We start from the raw sequence: 10035 nt of genomic DNA on the forward strand, positions 1-10035 counted from the left end.
ATGTCCATTTTATTTCTTGTATTTTCTAAAAGTTCATAAAAAATTTGTCTTGAATATTTTGAAAGGTGCACAAGCCCAGGTCCTGAAGTTGTATAGCACTGAATTTAGTGTTCAGAGAATGTACTGGCATTCCTTATCTTTGCCGAACAGAGTCCCACAAGGGATTAAAGATTCTGAGAGATTAATTTCCAGTTAAAAATGGTGGATTGGGCTTCCCTGGTGGCTCAGTGGTTGAGAGTCCGCTTGCCAATGCAGGGGACACGGGTTTGTGCCCCGGTCCGGGACGATCCCACATGCCGCGGAGTGGCTGGGCCCGTGAGCCATGGCCACTGAGCCTGCGTGTCCGGAGCCTGTGCTCCGCAACGGGAGAGGCCACAATAGTGAGGCCCGCGTACCGCAAAAAAATAAAAATAAAAAATAAATGAAATGTTCTGAAACTTTCTGAGATTCTGGAACATTCTCCCATGCCAGTACTATGCTACTTAAATTTTGTCTTGGGCCTGATGAGGATCTCAGTGAAGCAGGCTTGGTCAGTGGGTACTTTCATCCCATATCCCTGGAGTCCCAATGCTCTGTTTGCATTACAACAGCTACTTACTAGGTGGGTGAGAGCATGTACTGACTTGGTGCCAACCTAAGTGGCAGGCTCTTTTCCACTGAGTCAGTTTGACAACAAAACTGTGAAATTTTCTAATGAAACATATGAGAATTCTGTGATAAAATAAACTAGGTCCTGATGGCATTTCTTTTCAACTACCAGTAGATCTTAGAATAACCCTTCACTACCATAACCCCAAAAGGAACAATTTCTCTGTCAAAAGTCATGCTTGTGGCTCTCCTTTGCCCCACCTCCTTCCCTCCTCCATGCTTTCAGCTGCTTTGCTACATCCAACTGCGTGAAGTCCACCTACACCTCCCCACAGTGTGAATAAATGGCATGGTACAAACTATGAAAAGTTACTGGAAATCACAAATATCACTTTACACTGTTGGCTTCTCTTAGCCTAGGTTAAAGGTTTTCGAGAATCCCTTCTGGGAGCTTCATTTTTTTTCCTTAAACCTTACTGTGAAGTGATCCATAGACCATTGCTTTAAGATCACAGGGATCTTAAGATCCAGGCTTAACTGTGATTGTCATTCTACACACATGCTTACGTTCTAAGTTACTAAATTTTTGCTGCTAGAGATCATGGACTATTTTATACTAATTTTAGTGTCTCTTGCCAGTAGACAGCACCATAGTAGGTTTTCAATAAAAGTTTGGTGAATTAATAATGTATCAATGAAAGAATTGTGACTCTTTTGACTCAGAAAAATTGTCTTCTTTTTTAGATTCTAGGTACCACCCTTCTATTTCCAGGTTTTGCCACTAGTTTCTGTCCTAAAGCCCATGTTACAGGATAAAAATAAAAAATAAACTCCTATTTAGTAAAGTCTACATATTCAGGTTTCTGTTATTTGCAACCAAATGCAATCCTAACTGATGTGTATGTGTGTGGGGAGGGAAACACCACAACCCTGCCGAAACGAAACATAAGGCAGGTCCACAGCGAACATATTCTAAGATGACTGTATTGAAAAGATTTTGTTGTAAATTGGCATAAGAGTTGCTTTCATGAATGCTGAATATAGAATTAAAGACTGCTATTCCCTATTTCCTAATCTGATTACACGAATATTAAGTAATTTATAATATGTTTAAGCATATTCCTCTCAATACTATAGTAAGGTACAAATATGAATAAAGAATGGCTCTCTCATAAGTTTGGGAAGTTTATTAGAGATGACTGGACAGCCATACAAATATATGTGATACAAAGTGGAGTCCTGTGCATACCATGAAATAGGTGTAGATGTAGTGGTTGGAGACATTGCATTTTGTTGGAGGAATCTGAAAAGCTTCAGAGAAGAGGCCTTGAAGATTAACAGGATTTCAGTAGGTTGAAAGGTTAGGACATGATCACAGAAGAGAATGGTGTAGACAAAGGCATGAAGGTGGGAACATGCAAAGTATGATCTTAAGAGTTACTAGCTACCATACAAACTATACTGTTTTTTTTCCACCTCCTGACAATTGTCAAAATATCATTTTAGATCATTAAGATCCCTTATTTACATTTTAATTCAGCCACCCCTGACCCTTTTGTCAAAGAAAATTTTATTTCTCCATTTAGCTCTAGCAACAAAAGGAGGGGTTTGAAGACATTGTAATTTGTGGGTATTAATGTAAATGAATTCCTCATTTGTACCTGCTGTCTGTGAGAGAGTTTGGAATATACTAGTACTATATTTATTTTCCATGATGATTTGAAAGATGCCTGTTTTAATGATATCAGGATTATAATAAATGCAATCTCCTTGACTCTCCTTGCCCACCATATAACATGTGATGGTCTTTAATTGCACTCCTTGTCAAGCAAAAGAATATTATACAAAGGCAGTGATAGGGCCTGTGAACTGATAAGAATGCATTTTATGAATTTTCCCACAGTGTGGGAGAATCCCTAATGAATCTTTTTTCACCACTTTATTTGTTTTTGTATTTAATTTTTTTTTAATTTAACTTTATTTCTGGCTGCGTTGCACATTCATTGCTGCACACGGGCTTTCTCTAGTTGTGGTGAGTGAGGGCTACTCTTCACTGCAGTGCGCAGGCTTCTCATTGCAGTGGCTTCTCTTATTGCCGAGCACGGGCTCCAGGCGCACGGGTTTCAGTAGTTGCAGCACACAGGCTCAGTAGTTGTGGCTCTCAGGCTCTAGAGCACAGGCTCAGTAGTTGTGGTGCACGGGCTTAGATGCTCCGCGGCATGTGGGATCTTCCCGGACCAGGGATCGAACCTGTGTCCTCTGCATTGGCAGGCGGATTCTTAACCACTGCACCACCAGGGAAGCCCCTTCCTTATTTTTTAAATGCAGTCTATGATATACTTTCTTCCCTGATGGTGGGATGGAGAGATTACCTTTCTTCAAGGTTGCCAAGTAATGAATACCATGGACTTCTTGGCACATAACCTGAATAAACCATATGAATGATTGAACAGACTGTAGGGATTTCAGAAAAGAATAATTAATTAGAAGTGTGCATATCAAAAATTATATTCTCTGTGGGCACAGAGAAGCTGGAATAATGCTACTCTTGAGGCTGCCACATGTAGATTGTGTATTGTTCAACTCTAGAGAGTGGCGTTTGCATCGTAGTCTGTGGGATGGCACCCTTGTCACTGGGTGGTGCACAGCCTCCAAGGCCATACAAAGCAGCCCAAGCCATTCTTTGGGTTGTCTTTTGTTTTGCTTATTGTAGCTGAAGGAGTCTCTTGCCAAGTTTCCCTGTGTATTTTGCCTTTCCTCCAGCTCTTACTTCTCTTGGAGCTTTGGCAGTGGCATCTGTTGGCAGCCCTTTTATCCTTGGCTGTGTCCTTGAGTCCCTAGATTACCTTGAAAACTGACATTCATATACCCACAGTCTTTGCTGGGTGATTAGTAGGGATATTTTCTCTGTTACCATTTTTTTTCTCTGTTCAGATGCCAAGGTCTTCCCCTGCCTGTGACTTCTTGCTTCAAAGAGAACCATAATTTGTCTTTGTGTCCTGTTATTAGGGTGACTGTATCATATACTGTCCAGTCGAGGACACTTTAAAATATATCATATGGTCATCCTAATACAAGGACACAAAGACCAAACATGATTCTCTAAGAAGGAGCTATTGATAATGACACTGGAATAACAAGTACAAACTGGACTGTCCTGGGTACTCTCGGGTATCTGATCACCTACCTTTCTCTTTCTCCAGGCTGATGTATAGTAGGTTCATACCTTTGAGGGTAGAAACTCTGTATGGGATATTTCTATTCAGCAAATAAGTAGCCAATGCACCCTCACTATTATGGCACTTCCCCCAGGACTCTCCAGACCGCTCCCTACCCCTTCCACTCTCCAGCATCTAAATAGGATGGCCTTGGCATGGCTGGAGGCCCTCTAGGGCCAGTAGAGGCCTAAGGTTTGCATCTGCTCTGATAGGGGCCTGTACCATACCAGTTACTAAATAGTTTTGATATTACCACAGTCCTTTTACTATCTACCTACAAAGTCTCCTTTTGTCTTACATTGTCATTCTATCAACCTAGTCTCTAGGTTCCTAGATACCCAAGCTTCAGTTTTCTCTTTTATCCTTACATGCATGTGTGTCATATTCAATTTTGTAGCTGTTATTTATATACATCATAAATAGCAAGATATTTTTTTCTGACTCAAGGAGAGGAGGGTATTTGATTTGGTTATCAACATCACAGAACCGCAGTGTGATTATGGTTACTTCAGGCAAGGGGCTTTGAAAGGAAAGCTCTGTCTTTCTTCATAATCACAGCATTTTAGAAAGATTGTTTCTGTCTGTGAATCCACTCCCCTGACTGGAATGTGGAGAAGACGATTGGTCTCCATGAATAAGATTAGGAAAACTAAAGGAGAGTTTCAGAGAGTTAGGGCTAAAAAGAGGGAGGAAAACAACTGTGGTTTTTTTGCTCAAAAATCACATGCCAAATATTTCAGATTACTAGGTCAAACTAAGACCTTCTGAGAAGAAGTAGAGAAAAAGAAAAAATGGAAATTTTGTGATTGGTGAAAAAAAAGTCCCTTTTTTGAGAGCATCAGTTATGAAACTAGGATAAAATTCCCCACACAGCAGCTGTGAATTGAAGGATGAGCTCTGGATCAAGAACTGATATATTCATGGCTTTATATAAATAGGAGACCTGAAATATTTAACATGCTAAGAGGTATTTAGCAAAGACTTCTTTGGAAATTTGGTGTCTTTTTTGTCATGCCCAGAACTGAGGTTGAGACAGGCATAAGGGGAGCATAGAAAGTCTAGGAATGTGGCGATACTGCGGAAAGAGCACATGACCTAGAGTCAAATGAAAATCTGGGTTCAAATCCCAGCTCTGCCCCTTGCTAACTAACCTCTCTGTACAGCGACTTCCTCACCTTAGAACAAAGCAAATAATACTTTTTCTATGAAGTTGTCAAGATTTTACAACTTAATGTACACAAAAATGCCTACTAGCATGCCTGCTCCACAGTAAGTGCTTAATAAATTTGTACTTTAGAATGTGGGATATTTTGATGCAGAATGTAGGTACTAAGGAAATAATTTTTAAGAAAGAATTTAAGGCAAAGAGAAAGGAAGGATAAATGTGATCTGAAAAGTGGATGGGCCTCCGTGGGTCTATGGAGTGTGTGGAGAGGTGAAGAAAAGCACAGAATGAAGGAAGGAGAAAGAATGAAGCTGGCACTCCCGGAGGAGTTGATTTCATATATCACATTAAGACCAAGGAGCATCCTGGCATATACATGATGCCCTTGCTTCTCTGAAGATAAAAGGGAGAACTGTGGCAATTTCTGGCCCTAGAGAGAGAAGAAAGGCGTAATGTTAGAATGACTGCACCCCAGGTTCAGTGTTTAGTTGAGAAGTTTATAACCTTGAGGGCTATGGACCCTTAGAGGAGGTGTTAAGTGTGCTTCAGGAGCTCCTGCAAACCCCCTGAAATGGTGTGAAAACTTTGGTATATATTTGTGTTTTCTGGGAACAGGCTCCATTGTGATCCTCAGATTCAACAAGAGCAGTCCTGGTAGTTAACTCCCTCATTCTATGGCTCCCCACTGTGTAGCAGCGGTATAGTTTTGGGAAATAATATCTTCTCTAGGGAGGTGTGCTTCACCTAAGGATAACCCTGCACCTCTTTGCAATAACTGGTTTAAATTAGAGAGAATAGAAAAATAAACTTGATGTACCCATCGCTGAGCATTTTCCCTAACTCTTGAGAGAGAAAAACTGCTCTTCAACTAAAGCCATAGTCTGAGGAAGCATGTGGCCCGGCCTGGAAACCAGCCTACAACTATGAAAGGATGAGTCTGAGACTGTGGATCGAAGGGCAGAGAGATGCAAAGAACTGGCATCCTCATGACATTGTTGAGCCCCTGGTTCAACCATGCCCTGAAGCCTGACCTCCATCTGGACTTCCCCTCCTGTGACTGATAAATGTTATATAAATGAACTTGGATAGGGTTTTCTGTTACTTTTAAACAATCATATCTGAATGGATATAGTGACCCCCAAAGTTGAGAGCCAGTGGCTTATACCACGTTAAAAGGAGAAGTATCATAGGGAATGTTTAAATGAACTGTTTCATGGTTAAAGCCATTTCAGTATAACTGGATAATGATGTATTTGTGTACTTTACCTCATCTACAGTGGTTAAATAATTTGTGCTTTTCACTTTAATACAAGGAATGCCCTTGAACCCTTTTATAGTGGTAATGGGATGAAAGAGCACTATCACATAAAAAGAGGTGGTGGTGGGAAACTCAGGGAGTGTGCATGGGGGGGTCTTTAATTATGCACTGTATGCATTTATGGTTTCACAATGGTTCAGAAAAAGTCATGTATACAAGAAATGTAATCAGGCATGTCTATGAGGCAACTGCCTCAAGGCATCACTGGGCAGGGAGCTATCTGCTTTTAGGTCTTGATCTACAGTGCTCCTTACTAGCCTTTTGCCCTAGAGGTAACTCTTCTGATTTGATGCCGTTGGCAATTGGATGGTCCGTAGGCACCAACCCAGCTTGAGTTCTGCCCCTGCCTTTACAATCTACAAAGACACAGCTAAATCCTAATTTTAGTGGAGGACTATCCACCCTGTATCTTTCTGATATCCACCCCTCGTTCACACTGAAGAACGCTGGAAAGGCACATCATCTTGCTTTCTCTCTAGCGCACGCTCACCTAAACCCCACATTCTACTCAGAGCCCATGGAAACTTTCAACTGCTCTCTATACTAATTTAGGTCATGGAAGACTTGGGGGGTTGAGGAGGATTACTTTTGGCCCTCTCATGGATAGATCTGCTGTGCTGCTATCTCTATAGCCTTCTCCATAATTCTGTGAAACCGCCTCTTCCAACATTCTAGACAGAAAGCTAGGCAAATGTCCCCTCTACCCTTAGAACTCAAACTTAAAGGGAAATCTGAGGGGAATTCTGTGGGTCTGTCCTTACTGCTATCCTATTTGCATTTTTATCAGTGACTTGGATTAATGAATAGAAATCACAGTATTCTAGTCTACAGATGATACAATGCTGGGAGAAACAGCTGAACATAAAATAATAGCTGCAAACCCTTGTCTAGTGCTTACTATATCCATTCTTCTACATACTTTACACACATTAGCCCATTTAATTCATATTTCATAGACGGGGAACTTCAAGTCACTTGCCCAAGGCCACTCGGCAAGGAAAGGATAGAGTTAAGGTTTGAATCCAAGTAGACTGGCTGTAAAGTACATGCTCTTAGTCATTCTGTTTTGATGCCCTCATCATGGTGTTATAGTTAAGCCAATAGAATTGATATTTTAGATTTGCTAAAACAAACGGCAGAATACAGTAGGTAAGGAAAGGACTGATTTTATAATAGTTTATATGAAAAAGGACAAGGGTTTTTAGTTGGTCATAAACTGGATTTGAATCGGAATAAGCTGCTTCTAAAAAGGTTATCACAACCCCAGACTTCTGGTAAAGAACAATATGATTCAGTAGAGAGGAGGTAAGTGTTCCACTCTATTCTAAGTACTCTGACCAGTAGATTATGCTGGAATATTTCATCTATCTGGTGTCAGAGTTCATGGGCAATATGATCAGACTCAAGATGTCTAGGATATTAGCGAAAATGATGTTTGATCCAGTGACCACTCGATATGAAATGAGACAGAAGCTTGTCAAAGAGGACATATAATAGCAGTTTTCATATATTCCAAGAATATTCACAAGGAAGAGGTATGGTGTATGGTATGGTTAATATCTCAGCTCAAGACCAAAAGGAATCATCTAAATATTCAAAGTCTTCTGCAATAGTCAGGGCTGCCTTATTAAGCAGTGGGCTCCTAGGCAATAGAAGGTTCAAGAAGTGTCTGGATGACCATTTGTTGAGCATCTCATTCGTGGGAAAATAATGTTAATTGGAATACTGTTCCCACAAAGCTGTTTTAGGAATCTGGCTTTTCAAACGTAGTTTTTAGTCAAAAACCAGCTTTCCACACAATTGTTAACTGTAAAACATCAAATTAGGAAAGCTTTTTAAAACTCATATTAAGCATATAATAGTGAGCAATATTACCATTACATTTGAAAGCATAATACTTAAAATGAAACTCCTGAATTCCTTATCATATGTTCTGCAAAAATATATGGATGTTTTCCTGCCACTTCAGTGTTTTTAAGTGCTTTGTCTTTGAGAAAATGCTGCAATAAATAAAAGTAGTAAAGTTAAGTGGCTGAATACCCTGTCAAGATGCCCTGTACAGCGAGTGCACATGTGATAACTGAGGAAGGGAGAAAAGGTTAATGTAATTAGAGAAATGAAATCGGGATAACCCCAAAGAACATATCTGTGAGTCATCTATGTTCACATTTCTTTGAACTTTGTCTATCCCAAGGGAGATGAAGCAATTACACAGACATAATGTGTTACCCTTTCAGTACAATGCAACCTGGATTCCTCCATCCATTCATCATCATCAGTGGTATTTGTGTTCAGTGCTGTTATACAAGCTAGTTGCAAACAATTATTAAAAAGAAAACTGAAAGGTTATGCATTTAGGAGATAAAGCAAAACCAATTTTCACAATGTGCTATGAAGATGTCAATCCATCAAGCGGAAAAATCACTAAGGAACTCCTCAAAGATACTCTCGCATCAAGAACTATCTCCAGAGACCTAAGAAGTAAATGAAGTGATTATCTGTCACTCACAATTTCTCTTCTCTGAAATGGAATCCACAGTGTCTGTGATGTAGCTGCATAGCAGTTTTCCCTCTCCATTTGCTATTTTATCTACATTCTCATTCATTAATTGTGAAAGTCTTTTTCTCTGGACTTGTCCTCATTACCTGCTTTTTTTTTCTTCAAAAACAAACAAAAATACTCTGTATTTCATTACCAGAGACATTTCAGGTAGAAAACATCCTGTCTGGCACAGTGTTAATACTATCCCTCCCAACTTCTTAGAAAAATAAAGGGAATATTTTAAATATATATATTTCTTCCTCTTAATCTCCTCTCCTCTCTTCCTCCTCTCCCCTTCTCTTCTCTCCTTTTCTTTCTCTCTTCTCTTCCTCCTTTCTCTCCACTCCCTTCCTCTTACTTCTCCTTCTCCTCCTCCCCCTTCCTCCACCTCTTCCTTTCCCCTCTGCCTCTGGAATTCATGTTTCCCTTCAAAATGAATTTTCTGCTACCCCACTTAATTTCTCACACTTCTAATAAAATGGCACTTATATAGTGCTTGCTATGTGCCAGGGAGTGTACTAAACACATTATATATATTGGCTCATTTAATCTCCTCAACAACCTGAGGAGGTATGCAGTATTGTTACATCATTCATAGAAAGAAAACCAAGGCATGGAGAGGTTGTATAATTTTCCAACAGTCACATGGTAATGAGATCTGAAAACAGGCACCATGGTTCAAAAGTTCATGCTTGAACCAGTGACATATACCACTTTTCTAGCTTTAGGGTTTTCCAGAGCATGACTTTCTTAGACACAGATGAAGAAGGGAACTCACATATGCCGGGCCCCTAATTTGTGCCAGGCACTCAACATATGTTATCTAGTTAGATCTCTGCAACAACACTACGAGTCAGGCATTATGATCTCTGCTTTATAGACAAGGTTAAAAACATGCAAACTTACCTAATGTCACACTGTAAGTCACAGAGACAGATTTCTATCTAGCTAATTCTGTACATTACCCTCTTTAGGACATACTAGATTGTCACCTGTAACTCAAAATGGAGCAAGTAGCCTTTACCTGAGACCTCATCTTTGGCACTGTCTTCTCATTCTGATACCTTGACCTCTTGGACAATCTAGAAAAAACTTGAGTTAGCCAGTCAAGGCTTCACCTTTCTCTTTCAATTAGCTCTCAAGAATTTACTCTCTTATCTGGGAGACTTGGGGGACCTATGACCTCAGCTGGCTCTGAGTCATG

The sequence above is a fragment of the Mesoplodon bidens genome, assembly GCF_964165515.1.
Source record: "Mesoplodon bidens genome assembly, chromosome: 5".
Taxonomy (NCBI): Eukaryota; Metazoa; Chordata; class Mammalia; order Artiodactyla; family Ziphiidae; genus Mesoplodon; species Mesoplodon bidens.